Source organism: Rhamphochromis longiceps, linkage group LG20, assembly GCF_057381845.1.
Source record: "Rhamphochromis longiceps isolate RC_006_pf linkage group LG20, R_longiceps_female_GT1.1, whole genome shotgun sequence".
NCBI classification, from domain to species: Eukaryota; Metazoa; Chordata; class Actinopteri; order Cichliformes; family Cichlidae; genus Rhamphochromis; species Rhamphochromis longiceps.
Genome location: NC_140576.1, coordinates 5,549,139 through 5,565,315, shown reverse-complemented (window position 1 = coordinate 5,565,315; position 16,177 = coordinate 5,549,139).

The following is a 16,177-nucleotide window of genomic DNA, read 5'->3' as shown; positions in this document are numbered from 1 at the left end:
ACAGAAATCCTGAACACTCAGAGGAAAGGCAAAGCTCCGGTGCTGTCTCAACTGGGTTAGTGTCTCCTCGTCATCCTGCACAGAAAGAATAGCACCAAATGACTCATAATCATGCTTGTTTTACTGCTGCGAAGTTAACATTCACACTTCTGATGAAACATTAAAGGCCATTGTGAGGATATTTTTTCCTCCATTTATTGCATGCGTTTAAGACTACGCGAGAGGAAAGACTCGTCGGTCTAGCCTAGGTTTTAACTGAACAAGACAATATAAAATCAGCTGAAAAGGACCACGTGACGGTGAGTTATCGCTCCGTGAATTTCAAAGCTGTATAATTACACGGTTCTTACAACCGCTGGGAACTCTGCTCCGTCGCTCCTTTTAACGATGCTGAATAGGCAAAGGCTCCTGGGAGCTGTCTTGATTACAGGTCATCACCTGGCATCTTGCATTCTTGTATTTGAAAAAGGAAAGGGGAAAAAAATATATGCAGGTTTACAGTCTGTAAGAAAACTAGACTCTGTTTTTCAATAGAATAGAATCGGTTTGAAGAATGAAGGAAAAATGTCAAACATAAAAACATTTCTGCTCCTTCAAATATATCAGATGCCAATCATTATCTAGGGTTGGGTTTATGGACACAGTACAATTTGATGTCAGTAAAGGCGCTGTCCGCTCCTGACTTTATGCCCGTGGGCTCAAATGAGCATGCAGAGGAGCAACTTCAAAGCTGATGCCTGCAAGTAACACATTTTATTGGCTTTCCTTTTGATCTGAAGAGGGAGTGAAAGGAGTGCTCGGGCCAAACTGTGTAATTCAAATTTAAATGTGACTCCATGCGCCACTCTTTAAAAATAACAAAGCTTTAGGTATTGTTGGTACACCTCACAGGAGCATCAAAGTGAACCCACTATCGACACATACAGAGTCCTTGTTGACCTTATGTGATATTATAATATATATATAGAGAGAGATAAATATACACAGCTCCAAATACATATTAACAATAAGCTATGAAAACAACTGGGGCATTTAGTGAAGAAACACATTTTCCACTTCATTGCTTCATTAGAGACAAAATCCTAATTTGAATGTTTGTGTTGAGCTTCATTGTGAAAGGTTGTAGAATCACCCCCATCAAAATAATCATTCGGCTTTTGGCAGATTTCAGCACCTTGTTTGGGATTTATGGTCTACACATTTACTACATGGTTTCACCATCGCTCTTTCCTGCAGCTGCGGGAGACAGCTCCTGTGCTTTCAGCCCATTAATCTGTGTTTTTGGACTAAAGATTTGCTAATTCAAATCACTTCAGCTGAAATTCATGTAGTCACTGATAATCCAATGGTTATTCAGGTTTTCTGAAGGTTTTCTTTGGGTATTGGCTGCGTTTTTCAGGAGAATAAGCTGAAGTGTGCCAAATTACCCACAAACTGGACTGAAAATCTACGGCAACAGGTCTTATTGGGTGATCAATCCAAATTTAACATTTCTGTATTAAGTTGCTATATTTGTTTGGATGTGGTATATGTTGATATATTTACATCTCTTGAATGATTATTCACATTTTGAAGCACTTTGTAACTGTGTTCTTTAAAAAGGGCTAAACATACACAGTTTTTCCAAAGGGTGAAGTGCTCCACTGTTCTGCTGCAAAGCGGACTGGTGGTTGAAACAACTCCCATCAGTTTTGTGGGAATTTTGTTTTTCTCCTGAAGCAGTTCTTAAACTGAACACATTAAAGGCTATGAGGTCATCCATAAGGCTGACCAAAGCTGTTAAATGCCAGGGTTTTCTGAGAGTGTGCTAGAAACTGTGCTGCTACAACTTCCATACACATCCCACACATTCACAGGGAAGAAGACACATCTGAATCCATGGATATAGTTTTCTCAAGATTATAAACTCTGTGAAATGATTCTATTTATTGTCACCACTGAATCAACTGTGGTCCAAAAACATTCAGAAACCCTCGAGAAATATGATTATTTTTATTTTAATCTGTTCCTGTATGTGATGTGTGTGGACTATTATTACAGGAGTGCTGATCCAACTTTTAAATAAATGTCTGGAACTAACATGAACTAACATGTCCCTTTTAAATATTCCCAGGAAGTCACCCTGAGATGTAACCTTATTATAACCATTTGCAGCACAAATACGAGGCAGGAAACTGAAACTGTTATTTTTTCCTGGTTAAATAAAGGTAAATAAATAAATATGTTCCAGTAATGTTGGAGTCCAGGCTCTGGGGAGGCCAATCCATAATGTATTCCATTGCTTGTTTATATGATCACGGACATGATCATATGCACGCAGCACTGACATGCTGAAGTTGTTGCTAATCAGAAGCTTTCCAGATGGTACTGCATGGCGGCTCAAAACACGATGGTGTTCGTAATTCCATCACTTCTAACAAGATCCCCAACACCACTGACAATGCAGCTAATAGCTCGTTGGGAATCACCTTGTTGATGTGAAATTGCGATCTTATGTAAAATTGTGTTATTTTTGGTGTTTTTATGGATTCAACTAAAAGAATTGGAACAAATGGTGTGTTTTTGTTACAGGTTGCAACTAACATAGTGCCCAAAGATACCATTTAAATTAGGTTATTTGCTAAATTGTCTTAGACGTAACACTGGTTCCTGTTTGGTTAGGTCCTTTTTTATGCTTTGATGATTCGTAGGTCAAAGTGTTCATTTGTTAAGTGGCAACTGAGAAAACATTCCCCTGAAAGTGATCAGCTGGAAGGAAAAAATGAATGAAAATGCATCCAGTGTCCAAAAAACAACTGTGAAACACCTCCAGAAAGCCTGAAAAACTATGATAAAAAAAATTGCAGTATTCTATAAATGTACTAATTTATCTATTTTATTTCACAAACAGATTAGCTTACCTTTATCTACCAGCTGACCTTGTAAACTTTGTTGGCCAAGCTGAAGCTATGTGATCACCCTGTTTGTTTCTGTTTTTCACAGATGTGTCAGAACCGATTTGAATCCTGCTCTTGTGGAAATTTAGAAACGGTTAACGTCAAAGACCTACCTAACAGGGCCTCCCATCAGTCAGAAGACAGGCCAAATTAACACCCAGCACTTGGCTGAATGCTTCTGAGAAAAGGTGTGAACAGGCGAGCTTGTATGGCAGTTTCCCTGCTGAAAGGAAGTCTGGGTCCTCTCCTGTGCACAACAAATGCTGACCACAATACCTCGTGATCTTAAGAAAGCTGAAGGAAAATCATTTGAAAAGATTTTGGAATGAGCAGGCCAAATTAAATAGAGAATAAAACAATATAACTACTATTTTCATTGGTACATGTTTTGCTTTAAATACGAGGATGGAAGCTCTTTGCAGTCCATAGACGAGCACTTGTACTTTATCAACCCAGCAGCTCTGGACTCAATGCCTGTAGCAGGCTTATTCATCCCTGTCAGCCAGACTCAATTTGTTTAGTTGTGACAGTTTAGATTTAGGTTGTGAACAGTGAAGCAGTGAACAAAGGCAGTATGGTTGAGTAGCTGAGGCTTTCTGAAGTCAAATAAATATATAAAGAAATTGTTGTTCCAGGGACATGACATGCCCAGGAATAATGGACCTGTCTCTCTGTGTATGCAGCAGGTTTGCTTCTGTTGAGAGATCATTAGTGCTTTTTGTTTTTTTCTTTTTTTTTCAAGGGGGCTGTTCTCATTTCAAAGGAAAGTTCTGTGATTTCCTGTCTTCATCTTAGTGACCAGTCGCTGCTTCCTTTTTTTTAAAAAGTGCAGATTTATAAGAGGTAAAAAATCAACTGACGACCAGATCTTTCAAATGAACTGCACTTTTTAAATGCGTCATTAAAACTTCCATCATCAGGAATATGGAGTCTTTGACTGCTGAATGACACCCAAAAAGCATTTTGCCACACACAATCAAGCATCTCTAGTGTATTTCTACCAAAGAGTTCCCCTGTTTAGGAGCACCAATGCGAATGAAGAGATTGTTTTCCCCAGCAGGGCTTAATGATGCCTGATGGCGTATTCAGCTGCCCGGTGCCAGCACTAAAAGCTGATCATTATAGGGCCCTCTGCTCTTTCAGTGCTAAAGCCATGGCTCAGAAAATGAGCTGTCACTAGCTTAAAGAAGGGATGCGGCACGCTGGTGGTCACTATAGTGACCCTGTTTATTCTGGATGCCACTACACTGGGCAGCTGGGCAGGTCTGTGGCATGAAAGTAAAACACACTCTCAAAGCTTTTAGTTGACACTGATATTTAGATGCAGTAAATTCAAACCCTTTTACAAGGTAGAATGAAAAGTGTGGAGTGGTGTTATTACAGGATTTGATACGTGATTCGCAACATTAACTAGGCTGGTTTAGTGTGTTGCAGTGCTAGTTTAAAACTAACCACTCCAGCCATGGGTCCATTCACCCGAACAGGTTACAGAAAACTCAAAACAGAGTTTAATATGTTGCCAATCCTGTGTGATGTCAAATATTATTATTCTTTATTTTGGTATCTGTTTATTTAACGAATATACGGGCACCACATCTGGAAACTGAGCATTTTCCCCTCTGAAAATCTTGTGCAGCATTTTCAAACACCAGCCACGCACACTAGCTCATGGTAGACATAATGCTGCATATGTGTGTGCCATATCATATGCACTTTAGGACATCCTTCAATTTTATGGACTTCTAATTTTAGCTAAGAGGGCTATAACCACTGTGATGGCAAATTAGCCTAAAATTGCTCAGCAGGTCTTTTTGCTGATTTTGCAGGTGATGGTAATTTTACACTTGCTAGACCTGCAAATCTAATACGGTTACTTTCTATCTGTATTGGATCAGAACACTAAGCTGTTTGTGTGATGTTAGACTTGAACTATTTTACAGGGTAGGTGGTCTTACAGTTGCTTCGGATAGTTTTTAGACTAATTTGCTTTATTTTATTATACATGTCATTTTAATGAAAATAACTTCCCGTCACTTTGTTGTTGTTTTTTTTCAAACCCCAAAATGAATCATTTACAAAAGTGTTTAGACTCTTTTACTGTAGCACTGCAAATGGAGGAGATGTATCCTGTCTGCGTCAATACTCCTTAGGAGACGAGTCTAGATGTGGCTCTTATTGCAGCCCACCTTTAGCAAGCAGGTATAATTGGAAAGAGTTTCAAATGGCCCACTGTGTAAATGAGATTTCACAGTTTACACCCATGTAAAGCTATAAACTAAGTCGTGATGTCCAGAGAATTCACTATGTCCTCATAGATGGGAGAACCTGCTTAAAGGGCAACCATCTCAGGGGCACAGTTTCTGTACCAAACAGCTCGACAGAAGACGCCAAGTTACATTTTCGAAAAAGGCATTTAAAGACTCAGGGAAAACACGAGGGAGAAGCTGGAGAAGACTTTGTGATCTGATGATTCAGAAGCTTAATCGTTTGGGCTGAACTTCAACCACTATAGCTAAAAGCACCACCCATAACTTATCACATGGCTAATACATGCAAACGACGTAGCAACATCATACTACGGTAGTTCTCAGGTGCTTTTTAGAATAAATCTTCCCTGAGAACTTCCTTCAGTGGCTTAATGTTTGCATTTATGCCACCACAGGTGAGAAGAAACAAAGTAAAACTACTTCATTATTGTACTTAGTAGAATTTTCAGGTATCTGTACTTTACTTGAGTATTTATTTTTCTGACAACTCTTTACTTTTACTCCCTACATTTTTAAACAACTACCTGTACTTTCGACTTCTTACATTTTAAAAACTGGCTCTGACTTTTGGTTTAACAGATTTCACTCACAGATGGAGAAAGATCAGAAAGACAGGACGGGAGAAGAAGAAGAGGGGTTGTATTTAAAGGTGATAACTTTTTAGTGGTGTTTAATAAACTGGAAATTTAAAGCTTACATGTAAGTCCTCATGCGTTTAACCTCCCACGACCCTTCTCTTCTGCCTGCTCCTGCGACTCCGTCAGTTCCTGGGGCTCGGACCTAGCTGTCCCCTGTACCCATTCCAATTCCCTGGGTAAGGGTGGGTAGGGCCCAGCCAGTCCCTGCTCCTGTTCCTGCTCCCAGAGCGGATCAGACTAAGCTTCTCCCTGCACCTGTACCAGTTCCTCAGGTGGAGATAACTGTTGTCCACCCCTGGCCTGCCAGAGGTCTCTGCCCTGCCTAGCCCTGCTCCGTCTGGTCTAGCATATGAGGGTCCTGCTCCACCAGAATTCGAGCCAGAGAAACCAGCACCCATAGACTCAAGGACCAGTTGATGGCTTGTCAACACTGACGTCAGCCTCAGAGAGGCCTCCTTCTCTCAGTGTGACAGTGTCCCCTTGTCCCTATGCTTTGGTTCCCCTCTTGTGTCTTTCCCAGTTTAGGTTTTCATTAGTTCCCGTTTATGCTTTGGACTTTTGTCTTTGTTTTGTACCTGTTCCATCAGCTCAATGAAAGTTTTTCTTCCTCTTAAAACCTCTGTCTGCCTCCGTGTCTGCATTTGGGTCCTCATCACAAATACTATGACTGTAAACCTCAGAGCAGCAGGAGCCCAGATTAGCTGATCACGACCTGTCCTCAAAGACAATCTCCTGGAGCTCTCAATAAAAGTTATTGTGCTGTTGTGATTCTTTTCCCCACACTGAGCTGCTACAACCGATTTTAGGGTTCCATCACCACCTGGCTGTACTAATTTTCTGTTTAAAGACAAAGTCACGCTTTCCAGTGTATTTAAGAGAAAATGGAGCTTTTTTAAATGTTCCTTTCATTTTGTCTGCTCATGTTCTACATAACTGATTCGAGCGTTGAGTACATTTCAGAGCCTGTAATTTTTTTTATTTTCACTTGAGCTAAGAAGTTGAATCAGTACTTCAACTTTTACTGGACTATTTTAACACTAGTATTTGTACTTCTGCTAAATGTTCTTTTTCCACCTCTGGACATCCAACTAAATGTCTTAATAAGATGTAATAACCGGGAACAAGATGGAGTATATGGTGATCATAGCTGTATATTTTGTTGTGAGGATAACAGAAAAGTCATTAAGTCCACTGACTGCGGCTAGATCAAAGGGGGAGGAGAGGCTTGTAATTCAATATGTAGTGCTCTCCACCTGCTGCTGTATTACTGACCCAGCCCGTATGTTCGCCTCCGTCGGCACATATCTTCACACCAGCAGCAGATGTGGTCTTCCTTTCCTCTAATCTCATTTTAGTTTCTTAATTTTCACTCTGCATTGCAGAGCTAACTTTTGCTTACTCAGCAAAACATAACATGGATTCATTTTTAGCATGTATGAGCAGATCAAACAATGTGTCTGAGACTACCTGCACTGCATCTGACAAGGATGCCTCCTGGGCACCTCCTGGGTAAGGCATGTCCCCCTGTGAGGAGACCCAGGATTATATCTCACGGCTGGCCTGGGAACGCCTTGGTGTTCCCCCGGACAAGCTGGAGGAGGTGGCTGGGAAGAGGGAGGTCTGGGCTTCTGTGCTTAGGCTGCTGCCTCCGCGACCCGGCCCCAGATAAGCAGAAGAAGATGGATGGATGGATGGCATTTATCAAAAAGAGATAAATGGGCCAAATATTCAGGAGCCAGCTACACATTATGTGATTCGGGTGTTCACTTTTAGCAAACTTTTTGCCCCAATTTTAAACTGTTGAATTTTTCTTAAGTTAAGCAGCACAGCAGTGGTTAAGTCTGAGCTGTGAAGCGGATGAATTGCGATGTGGAGGTGGAGTCGTAATTGAGTGACATTGCAAACTTGTAAGGATTAATTGTTTTGTGCTTCATTGACCAACTGAATGATTCTTTACACTCACAACTAATCTAATCATTTTATACGCTCGTCATTTTATGTTCTTTTTCCTACATCTAATATATATTGCTGTCTATGTGCAACAAGGTCGCAAATAACAAAATTTCCAATCCTTCAGGTTCAAGACCATTTTCCACTCAGGTTGTGGTGGATAGTAATAAATTGCATGATGAAGAATGTAAAACAAAGATGCTTCCAGAAAGAAAAACATACTCTTGAGTAATATACCCAGTAATATACACAATGGATTAGTCTCTCGCTATACCTTATAACAGCTGAGTGCCATTGTATCACCATTAGAATGGGCATGATCTGTCATATTGAAATAGTGGGAGTTTCCATCACAGTTCATTAGTTTGCCTTTTATCCTGAGTGTCATGACCAGGAGCCAATCACGCTGATAGTGTCATTAAGACTAGGACTTCAGGGAGGGAAGAAAGATGATGAGATGATATCAGCTGCCCTGTTTAAGCACAGCATTGTGTACAATATAGGTCTCTAATCACAATAACAACATAGCTGTGATTAGCTACTAGAAGCATCCTTGTTTGGCTCAGTGTTTGCACCTGTAATAGATGCGTTGCCACAGCAGCAGATGAGGTTCTCAAGTAATACTGATATTTTCTCCCAGGGTGTAGTGCCGCTTTTGACTATTTTCAGGACAATTGGGCCCTTGTGGGATGGCAATACACCTGATTGCAGTCGCTCTAACAACATGAAATTCCCCTATGTGTCAAACAGACTGGTTATGATGCAAAGAAAGAAAAGAAAAAAAGGGGGCGACGCAAGAGCCTAAATGTCACCACAGCATTAAGGGAGACAGTGATAGCTTTTGGTTATTGATGGCTGGTGAAGTTGTCGCTGCTGCTGCAAAAGAGTCATGCCATTACTCTTATTGGAAATCTATGTTTGATGCTTCGGTTGATAATAATTTTTCCCAAGCTTAATAGACCTGAAAATGTTTAATCAATTACACAAGAAATAACCCCCAAATCATGTATCTGTTAAAGTAATGTGAGTCGTAGCTTGTCAGCACTATTATATCACGCAGTATATATTTTGAATATGCTTATGATGACTCTATTTATTTTACTGCGCATCGCTTAGAGGCTTAATAAAAACAAAAGTGTTATGAGTTTCCTGATTTCTTAAAGTTATATTTGGAAGGCAATTATTTTTTTTCTTTTAAGTTAAAATTCAGTAGTTTAATTCAGTCGATCTATAAGGTGAAAAAAAAGTCTTTTTGTAACATAACGAAGGGCAAACCGGTGGCAATGAGGAACCATAATTAAGGAAAGGATTCAGTGGCACCTGCATGCCATTTCTCATCATTGCTTTCGCGCACCAATGTCACTGACTGCTCTCCTGCCTTGTGGCAGTCCACTGAATTGCTAAAGCTGGAGCCTGTTTGAATTAGCAAGGAAATGACCATATTTGTTATCTGTGGGAAAGAGCCACACCGGGCTAAATTGAAAGAGTAATGGGCCTGACGTCAGGAATGAAATCCTGCACAAAAGGCTCAGCATCAATTCATCAGGAGACATTCTTGGTGATTAGCATCTGGGGATGCAAGAAACCAAGATGAACAATAAATTACACAATGAAGACGTGGGCTTAGCGTTTGAGACACTTAGCAGTAAATCCAGCGAGGCACACACATCTCTTATTTACATTTTAAGGATCTTCGAAAATATGTGCTTTCTGTGTTTATATTTATATTCTGAGATGGTGCACATATTGTCCAGACACAACTTTTTTATACTTTTTAAATGAAAAACCTTTAAAATATGCACTGTTAACTAATATATGAACCATATCAATAATGAGTAAAATCTTAGAGCCATAATCATCAACAGTGTCATGCAAGTTTGTTCCCTAAATCTTCCTAGATGTGTTCATCAACCAGGATGAAACTTACTGTATAAAGTTCTTAGGGTAGCAGGATTATCAACATCTAGATAGCTTTTGGGAATTATTTGTAAAACATAACTTGGATAATTAAATCATTCTAAACAGTTTAAAACATACCATTTGTGGTGCCTGTCTGCACTCTATATGGACAACTTCACCTTTCTGCACTCCTGGCTGAAAAATTGTAAGTTATTATTAATATTGTACAATTATTAATACAAGAGTTATATAACTATCTATTATATTACCAAAGGTTATTTATTATCAACTGAAATTGACTAGTGGCGGAGGATTTTTTTTTTTAAACATTCCTTTAGGAAAAGAAACAATGAACCACTATAAAAATATAAAAAAAACACCTCAGTAAACATAAAACTGTAAATATAAAAATAGAAATAATTATTCTGCAGAAAAATGTTCCCAATCCATGTTAGATGAATTAACATTACTGCTGCATATGTTTAAGATTAAGCTCATTCACTTGAATGTAAATTTACTTTAAAGTATTTACAGAATACATTATATTCTATTTAATGTCCAGCATCATATTCTATAAATCATACCGTATGTTTATAGTGGGTGTCCTGTAAAAACTACTTATCTATCAAAAAATCTGTTGTCCATCTGCTCAGAAACACAGGCCTACATCTTGATTTTTTTTAATTTATATTAAAATACATTATATAATTACATTAAGGAGAAATATGAATCAGTGCTGGCTGAACCTGCACCTGCTTAACTTGCCTGTTTTATTGGACCAGACATGGTCAGAGCTGCCCATCATCCTCAGAGCTTTCCTTGCCAATTTACTTAAGCAATCATTAATAACTTTTTCAAAGTCCAACTTCCCTACATCACACATGTTGGCTTCGCTTGTTAGCAAGAGGAAAGTCATGTGTTACGATGCTAAATCACTGACGCTGTTTTACTTGCTAATGCTAGCTGCTACTAGCTAGTAACTGATCTCAGACCAGCAAAAACAGACCAATTTACAGTGACAGACCAGAGTTTTATCCAGAAAATGTGCAAACCACCAGTAAAGGCTGCTGGCCTCACAGACATGACTACACTTTTCTAAGAAATTGAAATAAGCACCGCTTTCGGTGACAATAGTCGACTGCAGCGACAAGATGGCAATAGTGTAAGGGATGGGTGCACATCGCAATTGACAGCGATGTCCTTACAGAAAACTATGGGCTCAAATTGTGGTCATAAATATTTTGTACTTGTAAATCAAATGTGTATTTGTGTACTGAGGTTTGTAACCTTGTAAACCAAAATATCTGAAAGTTTTATCTACAGATGAGAATTTGTGTAAATTTGTGATTGACATGACATTGACCAATCAGCTGAAAGGAAGATAAATCAGGTCAAAATTTGGACTTGAAAGTTGAAATCCACAAGCAGCCAGGGAGCATGAGCGCAGACATTTACACGTAGTTTTTTGATTTGTATCTGTAACCAGATCTTAACAAACATTTTTTTTAACTCGGGTAAATATTTTTTACAAACACAAATCTTTTTTAAACACACACAAATTTTCATCTGTAGATACACAAACATAAAACTTTCAGATATTTTGGTTTACAAGGTTACAAAACTCAGTAGACAAATGCACATTTGATTCACAAGTAGAAAATGTTTATGACCACAATTTGGGCCCATAGAAAAACACTGATATATATGTGAGTGTGTTATGACTGATTATATATATATATATATAATATATATTTATATTTATTTATTTATTTATTTATTTATTTATTTAGGACAGTGCATGTTAATGAACATAAATGTAAAAAAAAAAATTACATGAATGTAAACGTACCAGATTATAGCCAAGGGCTAATTTCCATCTGTTGTCCTTAAGCATAAAAATAGACATAATAATTCATAAAAATTCATCATTCATTCATAATAAAAACTCCATCACCAAACTTACACATACACACCATTCTGTTCCCAAATAAAACATTAAAACTATACAACTTATACATGATCACATATATATATATATATATGTTACATGTATCTTGATCTAATGCAGCATACCATCCATCCATCCATCTTCATCCGCTTTATCCGGGGCCGGGTCGCGGGGGCAGCAGCCTAAGCAAAGAGGCCCAGACCTCCCTCTCCCCAGCCACCTCCTCCAGCTTATCCGGGGGAATACCAAGGCGTTCCCAGGCCAGCCGAGAGATATAATCTCTCCAGCGTGTCCTGGGTCTGCCCCGGGGCCTCCTCCCGGTGGGACATGCCTGGAACACCTCACCCAGGAGGCGCCCAGGGGGCATCCTTGTCAGATGCCCGAACCACCTCAGCTGGCTCCTTTCGATGTGGAGCAGCAGCTGCTCTACTCTGAGCCCCTCCCGGATGGCCGAACTTCTCACCCTATCTCTAAGGGAGAGGCCAGCCACCCTTCGGAGGAAGCTCATTTCTGCCGCTTGTATCCGCGATCTCGTTCTTTCGGTCACTACCCACAGCTCGTGGCCATAGGTGAGGGTAGGGACGTAGATCGACCGGTAAATTGAGAGCTTCGCTTTTACACTCAGCTCCCTCTTCACCACGACGGACCGGTGCAGCGTCCGCATTACTGCAGCTGCAGCCCCAATCCGTCTGTCGATCTCCGGCTCCCTTCTCCCATCACTCGCGAACAAGACCCCGAGATACTTGAACTCCTCCACTTGGGGCAGGGATAAAGAGCTGGTCCAGTGTTCCGCGACCAGGACGAAAACCGCATTGTTCCTCCTGTATCCGAGGTTCGACTAACGGACGAACTCTCCTTTCCAGCACCCTGGCATAGACTTTCCCAGGGAGGCTGAGGAGTGTGATCCCCCTGTAGTTGGAACACACCCTCCGGTCCCCCTTCTTAAAGATGGGGACCACCACCCCGGTCTGCCAGTCCACAGGTACTGCCCCTGATCTCCACGCAACATTGCAGAGGCGTGTCAACCAGGACAGCCCTACAACGTCCAGAGCCTTCAGGAACTCGGGGCGGACCTCATCAACACCAGGGGCTCTGCCACCAAGGAGCTGTTTAACTGCCTCAGTGACCTCGCCCCCGGAAATTGGCGGGTCATTCCCCTCATCCCCAGACTCTGCTTCCTCCTCGGAAGACGTGTCAGTGGGATTAAGGAGGTCCTCGAAGTATTCCTTCCACCGCCTGACAATTTTCTCAGTCGACGTCAGCAGCGCTCCGCCAGCACTATACACAGTGCAGGTAGAGCACCGCTTTCCCCTCCTGAGACGTCTGACGGTTTGCCAGAATCTCTTCGAGGCAGTCCGAAAGTCTTTTTCCATGGCCTCTCCGAACTCCTCCCGCACCCGAGTTTTTGCTTCAGCCACTGCCCGAGCCGCATTCCGCTTGGCCTGTCGATACCTGTCGGCTGCCTCCGGAGTCCCACAGGCTAACCAAGCCCGATAGGACTCCTTCTTCAGCCTGGTGGCTCCCTTCACCTCTGGTGTCCACCATTTGGTTCGGGGATTACCACCACAGCAGGCACCAACCACCTTGCGGCCGCAGCTCAATGCAGCAGCTTCGGCAATGGAGACGCCACATAATGCAGCATACATGCAGCATACATTATGTGAAATTCTTTTGTAAATACATTTTGCTAAACAATGTTTAGTGCAGTGGCACTTTGGGGTTGTTATGTATATCTGTAAAAGTATAAGTGTATAAGTCTATAAGTATCTGTACACTGTGTAAGTGTTCACCAAACAGTGACACTGTAATCGATTACTTTGACTTAAACAATTACAATGTAGCTTGCAGTGAAGAAGAACAATAAATGTGTTTTTGTTATTCATTTGTTTAGTGTTCATGAACAGCCGTTTTTGCCACCTTACCATGTACAGTGAAGGTCAAAAGAATAATATGATAACTTCGAATTAATGTCTGTGTTTTCATACATGAGCGAAGCTAACAAGTGCAGCAGTCCTGACAAAAACCACCCACAGGACAAGATTTTGCTAGCATGACTAATGACTTTCATTGACCTAATTTTATTCACCCTATAAAAGAGTCAGACTTGTATCTTGTGATACAAAGAAACTCTAAGCCAAATTTTATATTTTTAAAACATTTACATTTTTGTGACAGCATTAAAATTGTATTGCTTTACCATCATTTAGTTTGACTCATCAGTCTCATCTTTCAGCTTATTTGTTGCTGAACATTGGTGAAGTATTTGCTCCCTGCAGTTATTTGTGTGTTCACACTTTTGTATTTGTTCCATTTCCTCTTAAACCACCCCACGGAGAAAACTGAAGTGAGTCCTTAACAAGAAATCACCGTAAGACATTTCCAGGTGTTTTTTCTTTTTCCTTTTTTTTAAAATCCCATTTACTGTTCGCCCACACACAATGAAACATGAACAACAGCAACGTTAATGGAAACATTAAACTGAACCTGCTGCTCTTCTGCTCCCCTCAGAACAAAGACAAATGTTAATGTGCTCTATGCTGACGACAAGTACATCAATTCTATTTCTTTAGCTCCTGAATATCTGGCCTCGAGGATTCAAGAGGAGTGTGACAACAGAGTGAAATTCTGGAAATGTGAGGTGGGGAATGATATCTGAAACCTTCCTCTCTGTTCTACAAATTGAAGTGCCTGCAACATTTTACATCGCTGCGCTGTAAGACGGACAAATGAGTGAATGAGTATCTGACACCGATAGACGTCATGGCCTATCCTTTTTTTTTTTGTCTTTAAATCATCTGTTATTTGCTACAGTTGTGGAAGCTTAAACTTTCTATGTAACTACAGCGGACGAGCAAATTACAGTGGATTAACTCTACATTGTTCCTTCGTGCTCAAATCAACTGACACATCCCCACTTATTCAAGTCCTTAATTACAGTTTACAGCCGGTGGGTGGTTGGGACTGCTCTGATTGCAGCCGGTGGAAAGGAAAAAGAGGATCAGAGTGTGTATGAAGATGGCACAAGGGTGTCGTAGTGAGGGTAAATACACTCACCAAGTATGCTAGCATGTCTAGTAGTATAATTTGTTCACACAAGATGTTCGTAGAGCTACTATAGCTTGGGAAAACTGTGTTAGCAGCATGTTGAGATCACTGAAGTGCCAGCAGAGAGGGGTGTAAATATTTGGTGTAAAGTATTTTCTCCTTTTCCTCTTTCCACCATCTGGTATTAGCACTGAGCTCTCTCTAAAGCTCCATAACTGCCACATGTTGACTCTCCAGTCACTGTCTCTTGGTCATTTCAACTGACTTTCTATAAGGATGCACTTCATTACTGCATGGCACAGCAAGCAGGTGGAACAGTGCTGTGAGGACGGTGTCTGTCTTGCGCGCATGGCCAGTCAAGATTTGATCATGCTGAAATCAAAACAGCCTCAGCTTTGTGTCGCTGCACGTTTTGAGTGCATGCTCAGCTTTGTGTGTGAGTAAATTATCTACGGTACATGCACAAACGCAACACTGACCTGAGTCTCGCCGATGTGCGTTTTTCATGACGCACGTGTACAGTACTTGCCACAGTAATAATATGTATCCTGAAGCCTTTATAATATTTGTATAATGAGTGCATTAAGGATGGGAATCAGAGTTGCACAATTAAAGCTACATGTAAGCTCTTTGGGCAAACCATAAATCCTTGTTTTAAAACAATAAATAATAAATAGAACCGCAAATAAACAAACTGCACTATTGGCTGATAATATTTTTATTTAGTCATTATTATTTTTTTATTTGTAAATAAAATGCAGATGTATTGGCAGTAGCATTTATAACAGCAAAGAAAGCAAAGAAGAGAAGGGAGAAATATCCCTCAACCACAAAATGAGTATTGATGTGTAGTTTGCTGACCACAGGGGTCAACAACAACAACCAGCATGAGCCAAGCAAACAAATAGAAATGTTATGAAAATTACACTTTAACCTTTAATGTGATGATCCTTTTTTAATCTATGTATAATTACTGCCTCCAGTCCACTGCCAATCAGAACAAAAGGAAACTTTTTTCACACCTAAAGGCCGGACCCTTAGGATGTTAATAGTATGGTGAGGTTAATTTTTCATATTTCAGAAAAGGCAGCAGATAACCGCCCAAGACTCCCGAAAAAAATCTGTGTTAGTCCCGTCAATAAAACAAACAAGCAGTACATTATGAGGGATTAGCTGTCTTGCAACTTTTAATTATTGCTATGGCATTTCAGTGCCCGTTGTTGCAGTGTCAATTAAAATGTGGACTCACTCTCAGCAAAGGCGTAACTTAAAAAAATCCTTTCCACATTAAGTGACTGACTTACCGATTTACATTGTCTTTTTGTTTTCTTTATTTTTGTAACACATTGTTGTATATTTTTGGACAATGTCAGCTTTTGGTTTGGGACATGTTCAACAGGTATGCCAGTAATCAATGTGTTTAGTGAAACTGAACTCAGGTTTCCAAAAAATGTGGTTAAACAGTTTTCATTTCATTCACAATTTAACAAAAGG